Source organism: Peromyscus eremicus, chromosome 15 (assembly GCF_949786415.1).
Source record: "Peromyscus eremicus chromosome 15, PerEre_H2_v1, whole genome shotgun sequence".
Taxonomy (NCBI): Eukaryota; Metazoa; Chordata; class Mammalia; order Rodentia; family Cricetidae; genus Peromyscus; species Peromyscus eremicus.
Genome location: NC_081431.1, coordinates 13,102,208 through 13,112,529, shown reverse-complemented (window position 1 = coordinate 13,112,529; position 10,322 = coordinate 13,102,208). Strand labels below are relative to the sequence as shown.

The 10,322-nt window shown below is 42.7% G+C and overlaps 1 pseudogene; it reads left to right on the top strand.

The window, feature by feature from the left end:
* Positions 1 to 5,153: 5,153 nt before the first annotated feature.
* On the top strand, positions 5,154 to 7,227 carry LOC131925679 (guanine nucleotide-binding protein G(s) subunit alpha-like; annotated as a pseudogene).
* The last annotated feature ends 3,095 nt before the right edge of the window (positions 7,228 to 10,322 follow it).

Here is a 10,322-nt window from a genome sequence, read left to right as displayed (position 1 = left end):
TGTGCTGGGACTGACTCACTTGGCTCAGAAGATAACAAGAGGGATGGAAAAATACTTCGGGGGCCCAGCTTCAAACACAATGTTGTTTTTCACTTTGCAGTTGTGTGGACCATGCCGGTCAGTCACGGCATAGCTGGATGTCCACAACCTCTCAGAACCTCTGAGGCTGGGGATGGTCAGTAGGTAGAATAAAGATAATAATGAAAACCCCTTTATCAAAAGATTCCTGTTTCTAATTCTGGATGTGATCATCAGGAGGCAGCTTCCAGGGCCTTGAAGGCAAGAGGAGTGTGACCCTCCTCTGAGGTGATGTAGCCAGGTGTTCTGTTTTCTGATGTTGTCATCATGCAGATAAATTCCTGTGACTTCTAGTTATTCTTAGAGGGATTGTATCTTTTTGTTGCATCTGTTTTTTACATTGATCACTACCCCTCTTGCTGGGGTCACAAATCTTGTTAGGTTAGTCTTTCTAGCATGTTCTGCACATTTCAGCACAGTCCCCTTTCCTCCCTGGAGGTTTAATCTTGGAGAATATTTTCTTTCTTTCATGAGAACATGCCGGGTCACCTGCCACTGATGGCTGGAACTATGGTTTTCTTCTTTGTCCTCATACTTACTGCAGGAAGTCCCAGACTCACAGCACCATGGGTCAGAACACATTTCCGACAGGCAGATCCTGTAGCTTAGAGTGTCAGGGACCAGAGGAGGGAAGATCTCTCTCCACTGGTCTCAGTGGGTGACTCTGCTGTGGCTTGGGGCTATTCTTCCTTCTTTCAAGGACCCCTGGGCCCTGTGTGCTGGGAGCTATTTGCCACTCTGACCCTTTCTATCTAGTGACCCAAAGGGAGGACAGTGACCCATTATTTGTGGAATTGTGGATTACTGCTCTTGGTTGCTGGCAGATCATTTGTCCAAGACCCACCCTGGGCTATGATGAGGCTGACGAAGTCTTTCTTGGTTTTCATGGAGGACTTTTCTTTTGACAAACACTGTGATTTGCATGTGATGTGAGTGACCCACACACAGGCTGAAAACACTTTGGTGTGATTGCTACCCCAAGGCATTATGGAGCAGAGAACTTCAGCCCCCTGTGGTGTTTAGAGGTGAGACCATGGAAGTGGTTGGGATTAGGTGAGGTGATTAGGGCTGATCTCATGACTGTGGGAGGGGCTTTAAAGAGAGGAGGTGCATGTGCAAGCTCCAGGATGGACACACACACACACACACACACACGCACACACACACACACACACAAACGCTTTCAAGAGAAGGCCATATGAGGTGAGGCCTTTAGGCCTTATACTTTCAGAACTATGAACCCAAACAGGCTTTTCCCCTAAAGTTAGCCTCAGGCATGTCTTTATAGTGATGAAAATAGACTTGTGTAATACATTTTAAACTTATGGAAAAATAGTACCAAACACCCCTGCATGCATCATTTGCCCAGATTTGCCAATTGCTTGCTTTTTGTTGTTTTTTTGCTTTGTTCTACTGTCTATATCTACCTATTGTATCTCTACCATCTATTTATTGACCTACTATTATATGCATATCACATACACATATCATTATTTATCTGAATATGTGTGAGTCTCTGTGTGTCCCTTGCCGGGAGCCATTCCTGGAGGTGAACTGGTCCCTGCAGATCTGCAGAGGAAGTAAGAAGGTGCCTGGGATGGCGGTGGGAAGGGGGGTGAATGAGCCAGGCCATGGTGATGGTCAGAATCTTGCAGCCTGACTGACTAGCAGCCAGAGAGCTTCTTTATTTATATAGAATTTAATAAGCAGGGATAAATTCATGATATTTCAACATAGATCATATCATTTTTGTTTAGGACATGTGTTTCACTTCCTCTTGCTTAGCTTTTAGTCATCATTAATAAAAACAGTGACAGAACAGAGTTATCATTTCCAATCATTTTCCCTCAAGTTTTGACATCATTAATAAACAGAGTTATCATCTTTAGTCATAAACCCTGTAACCCAATTTTTAAGAACCTAGAAGCATATGACAACCTGTTCTCAGGCTGGTAGCTCTGGTTGCTTCAAGCATGCTAGACCAAAACAAAATCTTCAAGCCAGCTCAGGCTTATTGCCATGTCCCAAGCAGTGTATTATTAACTCTTAATGGTCAGAGTGCCCAAGAACAATCCTCAGGCCAAAGCTGCTGCAATTATTATTCAAATTCTGGCATAATGCAATATTTATATTTTATATCTTTATAGAATTTGTCTATGTCTATTCCTGGCATTCCGTTGTTCCTTGGTCATAGGACACCACAGTGGCTCTGCATGTGCTAACTTTTCTGAGAAAGGGAAGTCCTGACATCTCATTCTTTTATTATCTTCCCACTCCATACTTTGCTCATCAATATGTCTCTGTGTAGGGCAGAAGTATATGCCACATAATTGTCTGAGTGTATAGTGGGAAGAGGCTGTGGCCAACTTCTCTAGCCCACCGAATCTTGTTGACCTTTTAAAGTTTACTTTGTTTTGAATATCTTGTTCCTGTGTAAGTACAGGGACAGATGTTTCAAGACTATCTCATAGCCTCATGTAGAGACCTCTGACTTCTTTATGTGTGTCACAACCTCCGAGGCATAAGGAAGACCTTCAAATAGATAAGGATATCTCCCTAAAATCAAGAGGGGTAGTATGTTCAGGACTTTCCTGGGGAAGCTTAGAAACAGGATTCCTGGGAGAAGGCATAAATGATTCATAAAAATTTTTCTGTCAATCCAATATGCCTAAATTGTACAAATATCAAAAGTCCCCCAAGTATGAAGCAGGTGGAGATGAAAACCAAAGGTGGCATGGCAGCCATCATGTGGCTCAGCTTTGCTGGATCTTTGTCAAGCACACGTGCTGGCTTTATGACTCCTGCTGTTCCCATCAGATATGGCTGTGGCAGTCCCTGTTTCTTAACACCTGAGAACTGGTTGCAGACATTAGGCGGTCTACCCCTAAAATAGTTGAAAGTATATTAGAGAAAATAGTTGAAGGTATATTAAAGAAAATAGTTGAAGGTATATTAAAGACTAGATACTTAACATTGATATATTGCTACCATCTAATCCATAGTTTATATATTAAATTCATTAGTTTCTTTTATGGCTGTGGGAACATTCCCTGGTAAAGGGCCCAATGCAGGCAATGGAATGCATTCAGATGTTATATCTTTCAGTCTTCTTTAAGCCACAGAGGTTTCTCAGCTTATATTGTCTTTCATGACCATGACATTTTAAAAAAACACAGAGTATGGTTGGTGCAATGCCTTCAATTTAAGTTTCTTTGCTCTTTGCCCGAGATTGAGATATGATTTTGAGCAGTGTGCTCTTTGTAGGACATTGCTTTAAGGAGGCATGTGACATTGATTTGTTTCATTTCTTGTGATGCTAGTTTTGATCAACTAGGCAGGGCAGGGACTGCCAGTTTCTCCATTACCAAGTTACTTCCCCCTTTGTAATTAATCAGTCATTCGTTGGGAAGTATTTTGACACCACACGCTTTTCCTCATCAAGCTTCCACCTACCAGTTTTAACCTTTGTAACAGGGGCCCCAAGACCTTAGCACAACTGACTCCATGGTGGAAGTACCACTCAGGATGTAAAACTCAGCATGTAGACAGTACCATCTGCCAAAACTAAAACAAAGACCTAATCCATCAACGTCCATATAGTTCTGGGAAAGTCTCTAAATGTACTAACCTTGCTCTTTGACTTCTATAGTTCTGCTTCTGGCTAACTTTTCTTGTTATCTAAGTATGTCAAGCCAGGACATGGTTTTTGTGCCTAAAAGCTCACTGTGAGAAAGGCTGGGCTACTCTGTGGTCCTGAACACGCAGTGTAGTCACCGGCCGGCTAATAAAGACTTCGTACGGTCTTAAACCCATGTCCGAGTGGTCTTCTCTGGTGGATGCCTCACAGTCTTCTCTGGTGGATGCCTCACGGTCTTCTCTGGTGGATGCCTCACGGTCTTCTCTGGTGGATGCCTCACGGTCTTCTCTGGTGGATGCCTCACAGTCTTCTCTGGTGGATGCCTCACAACAGCCTTCATCAGCATTTCTTGTCAGATTGTTATAATCTGTCATGATTGTTATAATCAGTGTTGCAAGTCTTTAACGAGGTCTTCTTCCTTGCTGGTTGCCATTTCATGATTAGAAGGAGCCTTGCTTCCAGCCCTTATGTAGATAAGGACACATGGAGTCTCACTTTACTCATGCCTTAGAATGCATTACCATTATTATTTATTTTGATGCTCCCTTTGGCCCTGATTTTCACAAGGATCTGTCCCTTCAAGCCACCTCCTCTGCCCTCCTGTCATGTCCTCATCATTCATGGAGAACAAAAGAATATTCTAGCGTCTTCTTACAGATGTTCTGTTGTCTGCTCAGGAATGAACTGTTTCTTGAGGACCCATGGTCTCTTTCATGGAGAAACTGAGAGCTGAGCATTGATTGCTAGGGAAGTAACCATATTTCCTGGTCCTTGAGGCAGGCAGAACTCTCCTGTGTATAGACAGGCTCCCCCAAGGATATTCTCATTCTCCAGTAAAATATTTAATTGCCTTTTTTAGTTTGTTATTCACTATGGAAGAGGGCCATGAGTCTATAAAGTCATATTTTGACATGCAGATTTTTAATCCATTACAGGTGTAAATGGTTTCTATCAGGTTAAAAAGAAAAGTAATAAAAATGGACACAAATCTCAAAACAAAAACCAAATTTAGAAATTCCCAGTTTTCTTGCCCTGTGCAGTGTTAACCAGTTTGTGCTTCTTTGAACCAGCTTTATTATCTGGATGGTTCTTTCATTCATTAAGCAAATCATAAAAAATTAGGTACATGCCAGGTGGTGGTGGTGCACACCTTTGACCCCAGCACTCGGGAGGCACAGGTGGGCTGATCTTTATGAGTTCAAGGCCAGCCTGGTCTACAGAGCTAGTTTCAGGTCAGTCAGGGCTACACAGAGAAACTGTGTCTTGAAAAACAAAAAACAACAACAATAAACATCCAACAAACAAATTAGGTATGTAAGAGGGGTTGTCACCACCTCAGGGCTGCCTGGGGCAGAGAACTGTGCTCTTACCTCTGTCAAAGCCACCACCCTCCTGGTGTCCTGACCATCCTGCAGCCTGGCCCTGCCCTTTTGCGGTCATGGGCTGCTTCCGAGGCAGTAAGGCAGGGCACCAGTGCAATGAGAAGGCCCTGTGAGAGGCCAAGGAAAGACAGAGAAGCAGTTGCAGAAGGACAAGCAGGGTTACCTGTCACTGCCTGCTGCTGGGTGCTGGAGATTCTGTTTGTGAAGCAGATGAGGATCCTGCATGTTAATGGATTTAATGGAGATAGAGAGAAGGCCACTGAAGTGCAGGTCATCAAAAACAACCTGAAGGAGGCCTCTGAAACCACTGTTACCTCCATGAGCAACCTGGTGTCCCCTGTGGAGCTGGCCAAACCTGAAAAGGAGTGGACACACTCTGAGCTGATTGTGCAGAACTTTGGCTTCCCACGTGAATTCTACCAGCATGCCAAGGCTCTGTGCTGTGGGATGTTCTGTATGTTAAATGTGCTGCTCTGATTGGTTAATAAATAAAACACTGATTGGCCAATAGCCAGGCAGGAAGTATAGGTGGGACAAGCAGAGAAGAGAATTCTGGGAACAGGAAGGCTGAGTCAGGAGACGCTGCCAGCCACCACCATGAGTACCAACATGTAAGATACTGGTAAGCCATGAGCTATGTGGCAAGGTATAGATTTATAGAAATGGGTTAATTTAAGATAGAAGAACTAGATAACAAGAAGCCTGCCATGGCTATACAGTTTGTAAGCACTGTAAGTCTCTGTGTGTTTACTTGGTTGGGTCTGAGCAACTGAGGGAATGGCGGGTGACAGAGATTTGTCCTGACCATGGGTCAGGCAGTGTTATGCCCAGATCACAACCCCAAAGAGACCACTGGAGACTGAAGATGTTCAGAATGCAAAAACAAGGTTTATTCTATAGATACAAGCTTAGGCAGGGAACTCGTTCCTACACTCAATATAGTGAGGCAGGGAGGAGCTCCTCTTTCTTTGTGAGGCTAGCTATTTAAAGGCAAAAACCACAAGCCCTTCAGGGTGGGTGGGTGGGGGTTGGGGGTTTGGCATGGGTTTAATTGGGTGAGGGTATGTAACCTTTGAATTTACTGGTTGGGGGTTACAATTATCATTTTGGGGGCAGTCTGGGACAAGTCTCAGGCTTTGTCCTTGAGCTGCCAAGGGGGCTGGCTAGCCTAGCACGTTCACATTGACCCATGCACATAGCTCTAAGTTGGTGAGGGGTCCCAGACAGTAAACAACTGGCTGAACTTTGAGCAGTCAGAGTACGTGCAGAAAGGGAGCTACTGCAATGACTATGTCTTTTGTCCATGGCCCTCCCAGAAACTGTGTGCTTGAGTCTCAGGAAACTGAAATTGAGGCCTGATCTCTGAGAGAAGACTGAGCAGCCTGTTATGGCATCTGCTTGGTCCTTTCAGCAGGACTGGAGAAAACTCCAGCTACAGCTCTGTGGGAGGTGGAGGGAGTGCGTGCCTGCTACCAGAGCTCCAGTGGGCACCAGCTGACTGAGCCCAGTGCTTCCTGGACAGGGTCAGTGTGATCGAGCAGCCTGACTACATGCCAAGTGACCAGGACCTGCTTCTCTGCCACGTCCCGACCTCTGGAATCTTTGAGACCAAGTTCCAGGTGGACAAAGCCAACTTCCACTTGTTGGAAGTGGGCAGCCAGCACTATGACTGCTGCAGTCATGTGACTGCCGACATCTTTGACCATGAGGGAGGACAACACAGTTCATACACCCGCAGGAGGCTCTGAACCTCTTCAAGAGCATCACAGATGGCTGCACACTCGCTCTTCGATCCTCTTCCTCAACAAGCAAGACCTGCTGCTGAGAAAGTCCTCACTGGGAAATCCAAGATTGAGGACTACTGGGAAATCCAAGATTGAGGACTACTTTGAGTTCGCCCTCCACGCTCTTCTTGAGGATGTGACTCCCCAACCTGAAGAAGACCTACGACCTCCTTGGGTTAGCAGCTACTTCATCCGGGATGAGTTTTTGAGAATTAGCGTTGCTAGTGGAGATGGGCACTACTACTGTGACCCTTACTTTACCTGTGCCCTGGACACTGAGAACATCTTCAGTGACTGCCATGACATCATCCAGTTCGTGCATCTCTGCCAATAGGAGCTGCTCTAAGAAGGGAACCCCCAAATTTAATTCAGCCTTAAGCACAATTAATTAGGAATGAAATGTAACTGTACAACCAGTTCACCATTCACCATAGGGCATGATTAACAATGCAAGCTTTTCTTTTTCCAAAGTGACTCTGAACCTGCACCCCCTTCCCTTTAGCCTGCTTAGATGTTCCAAATTTAGAAAGTTTAAGACCTACAGAAGAAAAAGAAATAGGTCACAAAAGTGCCTTCTCACTTCCAGTAAATAAAATAAAAGCAGCAACAAACAGTAATAAAGAAATAAATGAAATACATATTGTATTGCGTAGTATTAAAAAGTCAAAATAAAAATTAAATGTGAGCAAAAAAATAGGTACATAAATCCATGCTCACTTTGTGCTTATCAGAGTGAATAAGTAAAACTTAGTTTAGCCATAAAAAATTATACTTTGCTATGTGAGTTCAAGTTGTTCTATAATTCAAAATGAGTGCCTCGTAGTTTATTTTCACTTTTTCTTTCCATCTTTGTAGTTCTCAAATAAGAGACATGCCTTCTTTTTGGTATAGTTATATATTTAATCCAAGAATACATAGAAAGTAGTTTAAGAGTTACTAATCCATATGACTCTGAAAATGAAGAAAGGCTAATTAGTATTCAATATTTGTTTACAGTGTATGTGCGCACACTTTTCAGCACTGGGGATCAAACCTGAGGTCGTGCCCATTCTGTGGTCAAAGTTTCTTTGGTTGATTTTTTTCTCTCCCCTATCTGATAAGTAGTTTCTTCCATCCAAATCCTAACCAGGTCTGACCCTGCTTGCTTCCGAGATAGTGTGGAGATGGGATGAATTCAGGGTGATATGGCCCTAGATATACTTTCTAATCTGAACTATGTTTAGAGAAAACTGTCTTGGTTTTTTCTGCTATCTTTAGCTAGAAGATTCTCAACTGTGGCAGTTCTTTTCACACACAGACAAGGCTTTTTTTAAAAAAAAAATACAAGATGGTCATGCAAAAAGAACCAGTAAATATCCATGTTGCAGAATGCCTCTTTTTTAAATTGTGTATTCATCATCTCTGAAGAGTGGTTTGGATTTACCAATTTACGAGTGTCCTGGCCTTTGCTGCTCTCCTAATGACCCGTTAGTTCCACACCCTATGGGCAATGATTGGATTGGCACACTTTAATTAACTCCACATTATTTTCCTCTATTTAGGATTCTGAGAAATTGACACTTCTCCAGAGGACCCCAGATAATAAACAGCAGTTCTAGCTCCCTAGAGCCGAGCCATCCAGCGTCGATTTTAAGGAAGAGTTTGCATGATGTCTCTAGTTATTCAAATTTGTGTATGGCATTAGCATAGTTCTGGTGTAAGGGGGGGGGGTTTAATGCCTCATATCAATGACATCTTAAGTTTTAGTTTTTTATAGTTGGGCTGTGTGCTTTGCTCTCAGTTTTAAATAGCTGGCTGTGTGATTTGATTTACATCCTTGCCAGGAGCAGAACTTAACAGAGTCTAAGTGGGCACAATCTGGCATCAGTCTTTGGGACTCTTCTCCAATTTTATCACTGTTTCCTCTCTTAATGGTATTCCTTCTGTTGTCTGTCTTCCCTAGGACATTGTTTTACACATTTAAAACCCCTTACAGAAGCACCTGGAGTTCATTCATGTTAAGGTTTACGCAAAAGCAAATAGGGCAAGTGTTCGTCTTTTCTTCTGGGCACTTTTGAAATAACCAAATTAACATATGTGTACCTCAGTGTTATAAAAATATAACTTTCACCATTTTGTGCAAAAAGAAAACGTAGCCATCCCCAAACCCCTCCCAAAGTGCTAGTAACATCACTACAATATACCAAGTGTGATGGCTCACATATTTGGGAGACTGAAGCAGGAGGATTTTGAGTTCAAGGCAAGGGGGACATAATATCCTAGACCCTGCCACAAACAAAACACAATACAAAGGAATACCACAAAACTAAAATATAAAGCTATTTCCTTATTTTTTCCTAGGCTAGGGAGATGGTGCGGTTGGTAAAATGCTTGAGTTTGGATCCCTAGCATCTATATAAAATCTAGACAGCATTGGGGAGACAGCATTGGGGAGGCAGAGACAGCAGGATTCCCGGAGCTTGATGGACAGTCAGTCTAGCTGAACCAGTGAGGTCCAGGTTCAGTGAGAGACCCTGTCTCAAAAAAGCAAGATGCACAGTGATTGAGGAAGCCACTGAACATCAACCTCTGGCTTTCACTCACACACATACACACACAAACACACAAACACACACGTACACACACAAACACACATACATACACACACAAACACACACACACACCTACATACACACACACACACACACACACCTCCATACATACACCACACACACATACACACCAACAAACAAACCAACCTGCCACTGAACATCAACCTCTGGCTTTCACAGACACACACACACACAAAAACACACACACAAGCACACACAGAGACACAAACTTACACCTATATACATACACCATACACATATATACACATACACCCCTACATACATTTACTACACATATACACAGAGACACACAAACACACATCAAGATATACCACACACAGATACACAAACACATACACAGACACAAACATACACCTACATACATACACCACACACACATACACACACCTACATATATCCACCACACATACACACACACAGACACACAAACACATACACAGACACAAACATACACCTACATACATACATCACACACACATACACACAGACACACAAACATACACCTATATACATACACCACATATACACATACATACACACATACATACATTCACCACGCATATACACACACAAACACACACATATATACCACACACATAAACACACACACAGACACACAAATACACACACACACCTGTGTATATATACCACACATACACACAGACTTCTTTTGACTTATAAAATATAGTAAAAAGAATAATGGTATATGAGTAATAGGATAAATTAAAAATTATAAAATTATACCTTTTAATTATATTTTCTGTAACATAATGAATAATTAATACAATTGATCACAGAATTTTCCTGACTTATTTTTCTGCATATTTGT